We start from the raw sequence: 10,134 nt of genomic DNA, 5'->3' as shown, positions 1-10,134 counted from the left end.
TGTTCTTTACAAATCCATGCTGGCTATTCCCTATCACCTTACCACCTTCCAAGTGTTTGCAGATGATTTCTTTAATTTTCTGCTCCATTATCTTCTCTGGCACAGAAGTTAAACTAACTGGTCTGTAGTTTCCTGGGTTGTTTTTATTTCCCTTTTTATAGATGGGCACTATATTTGCCCCCTTCCAGTCTTCTGGAATCTCCCCTGTCTCCCATGATTTCCCAAAGATAATAGCTAGAGGCTCAGATACCTCTTCTATTAACTCCTTGAGTATTCTAGGATGCATTTCATCAGGCCCTGGTGACTTGCAGGCATCTAACTTTTCTAAGTGATTTTTTACTTGCTCTTTTCTTATTTTATCTTCTAAACCTACCCTCTTCCCGTAAGTATTCACTATACTAGACATTCCTTCAGACTTCTCAGTGAAGACCGAGACAAAGAAGTCATTAAGCATCTCTGCCATTTCCAAGTCTCCCGTTACTGTTTCCCCCTCGTCACTGAGCAGTGGGCCTATCCTGTCCTTGGTCTTCCTCTTGCTTCTAATGTAATGATAAAAAGTCTCCTTGTTTCCCTTTATTCCCATAGCTAGTTTGAGCTCATTTTGTGCCTTTGCCTTTCTAATCTTGCCTCTGCATTCCTGTGTTATTTGCCTATATTCGTCCTTTGTAATCTGACCTAGTTTCCATTATCTTTCCTAACCATCAGAATAGCTTGCTTTTGGGCCCTTAATAGCGTCCCTTTGAAAAACTGCCAATTCTCCTCAGTTGTTTTTCCCCTCAGTCTTGATTCCCATGGGACCTTACCTATCAGCTCTCTGAGCTTACCAAAATCCGCCTTCCTGAAATCCATTGTCTCTATTTTGCTGTACTCCCTTCTACCCTTCCTTAGAATTGCAAACTCTATTATTTCATGATCACTTTCACCCAAGCGTCCTTCTACTTTCAAATTCTCAACGAGTTCTTCCCTATTTGTTAAAATCAAGTCTAGAGCAGCTTCCCCCCAGTAGCTTTTTCAACTTTCTGAAATAAAAAGTTGTCTGCAATGCAGTCCAGGAACTTATTGGATAGTCTGTGCCCCGCGGTGTTATTTTCCCAACATATATCTGGATAGTTGAAGTCCCCCATCACCACCAAATCTTGGGCTTTGGATGATTTTGTTAGTTGTTTGAAAAAAGCCTCATCCACCTCTTCCACCTGATTAGGTGGCCTGTAATAGACTCCCAGCACGACATCACCCGTGTTTTTTACCCCTTTTAGCCTAACCCAGAGACTCTCACTCCCATCTCCTATGTCCATCTCTACTCAGTCCAAGTGTGTACATTTTTAATATATAAGGCAACACCTCCTCCCTTTTTCCCCTGTCTATCCTTCCTGAGCAAACTATACCCATCCACACCAACATTCCAGTCATGTGTATTATCCCACCAAGTTTCAGTAATGCCTACAATGTCATAGTTGTATTTATTTATTAGCACTTCCAGTTCTTCCTGCTTATTACCCATATTTCTTGCATTTGTATATAGGCATCTAAGATACTGGTTTGATCTTGCCTCCCAGCTTTGCCCTGACCCTCCTTTCTCTCTGCCATTATAGCCCGTGCTCCCTCCTGTTTCCAACCCATCTCCCAGGTCTTGTTCCCCACTTACCTGTGGGCTTTGCTCACCTGTCCCCATCGAACCTAGTTTAAAGCCCTCCTTACTAGGTTAGCCAGTCTGTGCGCAAATAAGGGCTTTCCCCTCTTCGAAAGGTGAACACTATCTGTGCCTAGCAGTCCTTCCTCGACTAGCATCCCGTGGTCAAGGAAGCCAAAGCCCTCCTGGCGACACCATCTTCGCAGTCAGGCATTCACCTCCACGATGCATCTGTCTCTGCCCGGACCCCTACCTTCGATAGGAAGAATCGAAGAGAATACCACCTGCGCTCCAAACTCCTTAACCCGTACTCCCAGAGCCCTGTAGTCACTCTTGATCTGCTCAGTGTCACACCTCGCAGTATCATTTGTGCCCACATGGATGAGTAGCATGGGGTAGTAGTCAGAAGGCCGGATAATCTTCGACAATGCCTCTATAACATCTCGGATACGGGCCCCTGGCAGGCAGAATACCTCCCGGCATGAATGGTCAGGGCGACAGATGGGTGTCTCCGTCCCCCTCAGCAGAGTCTCCAACCACCACTACACTACATTTCTTATTATCAGTGGTGGCAGCAGACCTCCCAGCCTTAGGGGTACGAGGCTTTGCCTCCTTAACTGTTGGGGGTGATTCCTTCTCTCCTGTATCAAGAAGAGCATAACGGTTATCTATTACCACAGCAGAAGGTTTCGCAGCAGGGGTGGAGCACTGCCTGCTGCCAGAAGTAACCAGCTGGCTGTGTCCACCCTGAGCCATCTCCTCCACTGGTGTGTCAGATACACAACAAAACAAGTAGCTGAAGTGCTACTCTATGCACAGGGACACACGCACCCCCTTCCCTGACTTTTCTACTGAATGTATTTGTATCAATTTAGATCAAACTTGATATTTTTTTTAAAATGCACTTTATGTTTTTAAGGTAGCAGGGGGGTGGAGGTGCTAGTAACGTGCTGTATCTTGTTTCTGTGCAAGTGAAGGTGGGCCAGAGCCTCTCAACATCTGCTTTTTCCTTAGTGGGGGTACCAAGATTTCGGCAAATTCTGAAGCATCAGACAGACTCTCAATTCCATGTCCTTGCGGTCTGTGAGCTGTCAGAGGGAAAACTGCTGCAGCGGGGATTCTCTGTACCTAGGTCCAGCTCATAGGCGCCATATCTGTGGGTGCTCTGGGGCTGAAGCACCCACGGGGAAAAAAATAGGGGGCGCTCAGCACCCGCCAGCTACAGTGGCTCCATGGCTCCCTGGCTGGCCGCAGATCAGCTGTTCCAGAACCTGTAGGGCTGGCTGTGGATCCGCAAGCGGCTAGCAGGAGGCGCTCAGGGGAGGAGCAAGTGGCGGGTGGGGAGGAGGGACCTCGGGGGAGGGAAGAGGTGGAGGGAGGGTGAAGCAGGGGTGAAGCCCCCACTGGGAAAAACAAAAGTCAGTGCCTGTGATCCAGCTGCTGGCACCCTGCACTTTAAATCCATCACTGTGACTAAAGAAAAGTTGCTGCTGTTTATCCTTCAGAGGGTACAATCACTATATTTGACCGTGCCACATCTGACCCCCACTATGCTTAGGGCCCTACCAAATTCCCTCTCTGGCCACCAAGCTCTGAAGGCAGCAGCACTGAAGTAAGGGTGGCAATACCTCGACCCCCCTAAAATAACCTTGCAATCCCCCTACAAACCCTTTTGGGTCAGGACTCCCAATTTGAGAAGCAGTCGTCTCTCCTGTGAAATCTGTATAATGCAGAATAAAAGCACACAAAAGACCAGCTTTTACAGAGGGAAAACAGATTTCACAGCCCATGACGCATTTTTCATGACCGTGAATTTGGTAGGGCCCTACCTATGGTGGTCGCTGTCCTTGGCCTGAGGAACTTACAGCCCAAGCCGATGAAACGGGGTAGAGCTGAGATACAAAGTGAGCGTGATGATGGGTAGGCACAGGTCGTAAGTTCCAGTTAAACCAGTGGGTGTGAATCCAAAGTCCATCTGCAAGGTTCTTTGAAATAGGCTTTTATTTCTGTATAATTTTGATGCATATTTTTTTTCACTTACAAAAAAATGTTGACGGGTTTCAGAGTGGCAGCTGTGTTAGTCTGCATCAGCAGAAACAACCAGGAGTCCTTGTGGCACCTTAGAGACTAACACGTTTCTTTGGGTATAAGCTTTTGTGGGCTGGAACCCACTTCATCTGATGCATTTTAAAAAAAAAAATCATTTTTTAAAAAAATTTTGTGTTCTCATCTGTTTGGTTTTTGTCTGGTTTTCTTTCTCCTCTAGTTCGGGGGTTGTGTTTTTTTCTCCTTGCATTCTTTCCTCTACCACAGTCTGTTTTCCTTGGTTCTCTGCCAGCTGCACATGCTGTACAGGATTATGTGCTACTGATCTGCTTCCTTTGCAAACCTTCCTCCTCCGCTATAAGGCCATTACATGGAAAGTGAGAGTCTGGATCTTGCCCCCTGGCCAAATAAAGAATCATGCGGCCTTATTCTCCTCTGCTTTGGGAAGATGGGACTCTCACAGTCCAGGGTAACTGCAACTATATTCCTCCTCTGTAAGGTCCCTCGAGGACACGCGTTCTAGGCTCCTGGCTCCTCAGCCATCACCTCTCTTGGGCAGAGCCCCACGTCTCTCTCCCTCCCAACCAGGGTTTTTCCAAGCTCCACAGTTCCCTGCCTTACAGTGTGACATTCCCCCAGCAAGCCAAACGGCCTAAACAGGCTAGTGGCTGCACCTCGGTGTCTCTCCAAAGGCTCGGAACAGCTGTAATTGCCAGCAGTTATAAGTTACCCCACAGCCCTTTATAAGCAAGCATTTATTCTTATAGTGAGAAACTACGAAGAAAAAAGAGGCGGAGTGAAGGTAGGGCACTGGGGGCTGGGATGGGAAGAGGTGGAGCGAGGTGGGGCTTTGGGGTGGAGATGGAGCACCCCCCCCGAAAGTAAAATCGCTTCTTTACAAAATCCTTGCATAGATTTTTAGATGTGCAATCTGAGTATTCATCTTTCGCCTTAAATGCTTGGATTTTCAGCCATATTGTTTTTTAAATACATCCTTCAAAAGACTCCCTTTATCTAAACCACACGTGAACGTGGGGTATAGAGGCCCCATAAATCCTATGGATGGCCCTGAAAAGGAGAGTAAATCAGGCTAACAATGAAATCTGAATTCAGCTGCAAATTGACCTTCAAGTGATTGCTGTAGCTCCATAACGGGTCAGCCTCACACGCAGGCCTGGCTCTGGGTCTTTGCCATTCCAGATCCTCTTGTAGTGTCCCTTCACTGGATGCGTCTCCTGATCCCTCTGGTTTCCATTGCCTCTCAGAGGCTGCTCCAACTGCTGTTTCTCCCCTATCTTTCTGTGAGGCCCTGGGGAGTGAGTCGTGGGCTCCTCTGAGGCAGAGTCAGCACAGTTGGTTGTAATCAGCTGCAGAGACTCAGACCCCGAATTTCTCCCCTTTCACAGTTTCTTCCACTCCTGGAATTTCAGATAGAGCAGTCTGGGGTTAGTGTGCTAAGCCTCAGGATTCCTCTTTTCATTCACAGCTCCCCTTACCAATGCACACATCCAGACTGGCTATCAATAAATTCATGGTCTTCCATTTAATTAGCTCCCTTACTCTCCCTAAAGATCCCTAAGCACCTTAGAAACCAACTAAAGACCCAGCTCCATTGAAGTGGATTCAGAGTAGCAGTCCTGTTAGTCTGTATCTGTGAAGTGGAGTGGAACGTAGCAGCAGCTGCCAGCAACATGAGTCAGTAATTTTGGAAAAGCCGGAAAGGAGACGCCTGTGTCCGGCAGATACTTTCACTGGACGTTGAATGAGTGAGACCAGATGTTGGGTTGGGGAGGGTTTGGTCAGGAGAACAAGGCTAACACTGAGCATTGCCCTGCTAAACCCAGGGTTGTAAGTTCAATCCTTGAGGGGCCACTTAGGGGACTGGGGTGAAAATCAGTACTTGGTACTACTAGTGAAAGCAGGGGGCTGGACTCAATGACCCTTCAGGGTCCCTTCCATATATATCTCCATATATATTATCTCCTGTAAATGTAAACATTCCTGCTCCTGGGAAAACAGTGTTTATATATGTGTGGGTGGATGTGTCTAGATACTGACCACAGACATGGTATCAAGCCATTAGTACAACAGCCCCCAGATATGCCTCTTATGTTAGCCCACCATACGGCTGTTTTATCATCATATTACTTCAAAAACAATGTGAAGCTACTTGGAATCATAGAAACGTAGGGCTGGAAACAAAAAAAGCTCAGATCAGCCTCAAGGCTGGATCTAGGCTGGAATTTTCCTGGGAAATGTGGAGTGATTTGAACACAGGGTTGCTGATTTACAACCTAAATATACAGGCATTTTTCACAATCCCAAAAGTTTTCCAAGCCGGGCTTTTCAAAGGTCCCGACCCTAAGGGTGTGATCTTGCCCAGATAATTTAATTCCCTTGGGTGCCTCTGCAAAGGGGTCAGGCTCTATCGGAAAGGCAGGAGAACCGTGAGACCTAGGGCTAGATGATGACCTCCTGAGGTCTCATCCAGCCCTAATCGTCTATGATGCTACGTGGGGTGGCAGTTTGTCACGTCCCACCAGCCACACACTGCTCTGTGGAGTATTGGCATCAACAGGCAGTTAATGAGGCCGCTGGCTTTGCTGTGCAGGCCAGTCTGGGACGCTGGTGACCTGTCTGAAGAGGGGCTCTTGCCCTGAGATCTGTATCTATCAGTGACTTTCCCTAGGAGCTGGGCCTGGCCAGACGATGATTGGGGAGGAGGGGAAGGTTCAGGAGCGGGGCAGGGCCCACGTGAGCGCAGCCAGTCCCGCGGGGAGAGGCAGGAGCCCTGCCCCGGCACTGCCGCCTGCGGCCGCTAAGTATCCCCGCGCTGCAGCGCCGCGGCCCGCGGGCGAGGCCCCTGGTAAACAGCTGAGGCCAGGCTGCAGCCGAGCGGGGTGGAGGGCGCGGGCTGCGGCCGGAGCACGGTAAAGGCGGGTCCTGCGGGGGCCGGGAGAGCGGGAGGGACCGGAAGCGGGGAGGGGCTGGTAGCCCAGCGGCTCCCAGCCCCTTCTAGGGCAGCTCTGGGCTCGCTGCAGCCAGCTGGGTCCGTCCCCCCCTCGGTCAGGTCATTGCACCGGGGATGCAGATTGCTGCCCGCGGGATCTGCCTCGCCCCCAGCCAGGTCCGGGACAGCTGGTATGGTGCGCTGGGGGGAATATCCTGTGTCTGTGCAGGAGTCGTGGGGAGTGTGTGATCGGTGCCTGTGCAGGATGCGTATGGCTGCTCTGTCTGTGGGGGGGATCGGTGTCTGCAGAGTGTGCATGGCTGCTCTGTCTGTGGGGAGGATCGGTGTCTGCAGGGTGTGTATGGCTGCTCTCTCTGTGTGGGGGGGGATCGGTGCCTGTGCAGGGTGTGTATGGCTGCTCTGTCTGGGGGGGGGGGGGATCGGTGTCTGCAGGGTGTGTATGGCTGCTCTCTCTGTGGTGGGGGGGGGGGGGGGGTCGGTGCCTGTGCAGGGTGTGTATGGCTGCTGTGTCTGTGGGGGGGATCGGTGCCTGTGCAGGGTGTGTATGGCTGCTCTGTCTGGGGGGGGGGGAATCGGTGTCTGCAGAGTGTGCATGGCTGCTCTGTCTGTGGGGGGGATCGGTGTCTGCAGAGTGTGCATGGCTGCTCTGTCTGTGGGGGGGATCGGTGCCTGTGCAGGGTGTGTATGGTTGCTGTGTCGGGGGGGGGGGGGAATCGGTGCCTGTGCAGGGTGTGTATGGCTGCTCTCTCTGTGTGGGGGGGGGGATCGGTGCCTGTGCAGGGTGTGTATGGCTGCTCTGTCTGGGGGGGGGGGGGGATCGGTGTCTGCAGGGTGTGTATGGCTGCTCTCTCTGTGGTGGGGGATCGGTGCCTGTGCAGGGTGTGTATGGCTGCTGTGTCTGTGGGGGGGATCGGTGCCTGTGCAGGGTGTGTATGGCTGCTCTGTCTGGGGGGGGGGGGAATCGGTGTCTGCAGAGTGTGCATGGCTGCTCTGTCTGTGGGGGGGATCGGTGTCTGCAGAGTGTGCATGGCTGCTCTGTCTGTGGGGGGGATCGGTGCCTGTGCAGGGTGTGTATGGTTGCTGTGTCGGGGGGGGGGGAATCGGTGCCTGTGCAGGGTGTGTATGGCTGCTCTCTCTGTGGGGGGGGGGGGGGGATCGGTGCCTGTGCAGGGTGTGTATGGCTGCTCTCTGTGCAGGGCTCGGTGGGGGGTCTGTGTCTGTGCAGGGTGTGTACGGTAGGGGATTGGGTGCTTTCTGTGCAGGGCTCTGTGGGGGAAAGGGGGGATCCGTATCTGTGCAGGGCTCTGTGTGGGGGGGGGGGGGGGGGGGGGTTGGGTGTTTTCTGTGCAGGGCTCTATGAGGGTGCAGGGTGGATTTGATTTATATCAAATTGATTTAAATCATGATTTAATTCATGATTTAAGTCAAGTCTTCCTGACTAGTGATTTAAAGAATAGATTTCTACATAAAAGTGCATTCTTGTTGGTTGTTATAACCTTAATACATATTCTTCACAACTGGGAGGTAGATGTAGGTTTCATTTTTAGAAGGTACACACTATACATTTTTAAATAGTGATTTATTTTGAAAACTTTTCAGATTAGTTTTACAGCTATATCAGAAAATGTTTGTTTTGGTTATTTCGTTTACCAAAGGTAATTGAAGCAGATATTTATGAAGTCATTGGGAGGTGAACTATCTCCAATTCAACAGGTTAATCATTAATATTTGGAGGATTTTCTTGTCATGCTGTATTAGGAGGAGAACATCACCAGACAAACATTTAATTGTTTTATTTAACTAAAATAACAATGTTCTGTATTCTGGATTTTTCTCTTCAACAGCAAACATATAATATTATAACAAAACAAGCATATGAATTTTTAAATTTAAACATTCAAGTTTTTTTAAAATTGTTTTCCACTAAAATTAGTTAAATGAAATTTAAAAAAAATTAAATCGACTGTCTACCAGGTCAACATGAGAAACTTAGAATATTGGCTTCTGCAGATAACTCAGTCATCTTAACCTTCATTTTCCTGTTTGTTCATATTCTGGAAAAGAAAAATAAGCTTTCCTGCTTTGTCAGGTTCCAAACAATTTCTCAATTTGGAATGAATTAGTTCAAATAAAGAAAATAGTCTTTCTACACTGACAGAAGAAGAAGCTACTGCTGTTAAAAGTGAGATTATTACTTCAGCAGTCTCCAGATCCAAGTACTTAAGTGACTTCCACTGGTTCACTGGTGTGACTTTCTTGAAAACATCAGCAAACATCTATTTCTTGAATGGCTTACCTTTAGCTCTGAAGTTTATTCTAGTTGGCATTATGGAGGGATGATCGCTGCATGTCCATGTCATAGCCAAGTCCTCTTCTTCAGCAGTTAAGGTTTGACCCAGATACCGAGTATTGAGAATATTTGCAAGAAAATGAGCTGGAGATAGTGCCTGTCCAATTTGATTTTTTTAATGCTTGTAATTTAAGTCTGTCATTGCATATTTCTCTTTTTAAGGTCTCACTCAGTTCCTTCCAGACCTTGGCTGTGACGGTGCCATCTGTTTTTTCATGATTTTCTTCACAAACTGTCATCCGATTAGGCCAGTTCTTGATATAGTGCTCAAAACAGTCCACTCCTGAGTTCCATCGCACGTCTTGTGGGAGAGTTGGCTCGGTTCCTCCCACTTTTTTCAGAGCAGCTGCTGCAAAGTGGTTGTTATGGAAGTATTTTGCAATTTCGATATTAGCCTTTATTTCTGGAGCAATGAAGTCTTTGGCTAAGGAGGTGCATCAAATGAGCACTGCAACCGTATGTTGTTAACTTGGGACTCTCTTCTAAATAATTTCTTCTCATCTTGGCTATATTAGCAGCACTGTCTGTGACCAAACTGCTTCTAGACACTTGAAATTTTTTTTACAGTTTGTTATAGCTTTTACTGCTACTTCTTGTACGTATTCTGCTGTGTGTGCATTTCCTGATGTATCAATTGTTTCTGTAAGGAAGACATTCCCTTCTTCTGTCCTCACACAAGCTCATACAACAGGATCATTGTGGACATTGCTCCACCCATCAAGACTCAGGTTAACAATTTCACCTCCTAGACCTTTTGCACACTACTCAATTTCTCTTTCATACATTTTATCGAGCAATTTGCCTGCGACATCTGCTCTGTTGGGTGGACTGTATCCTGGTCTTAATGACTGAGCCATGTTAATGAAGTGAGAGTTCTCAATCATACGGAAAGGAGAGTCTGTTGCATAAACAAACCGGGCAATTTTTTCATCAATTACCTCTTCTTGTAATCTGCTGGTTCTTATCACAAACTTATCTATGATTGTTTTTTTGGGTGATGGAGATTTTTTTTTTCTTTTTGCTACAGGTGATCTACTGTGGCTATGTGACATACATGATGTGACTGAAACACTGTCATTGGCAGATAACTCTGAAACTATAGAAAATGATGGTGATCTTGAAGGTGGATAGTCTTCA

Source organism: Gopherus evgoodei, unplaced genomic scaffold (assembly GCF_007399415.2).
Source record: "Gopherus evgoodei ecotype Sinaloan lineage unplaced genomic scaffold, rGopEvg1_v1.p scaffold_32_arrow_ctg1, whole genome shotgun sequence".
Taxonomy (NCBI): domain Eukaryota; kingdom Metazoa; phylum Chordata; order Testudines; family Testudinidae; genus Gopherus; species Gopherus evgoodei.
Note: the sequence above shows the minus strand (reverse complement) of the source record.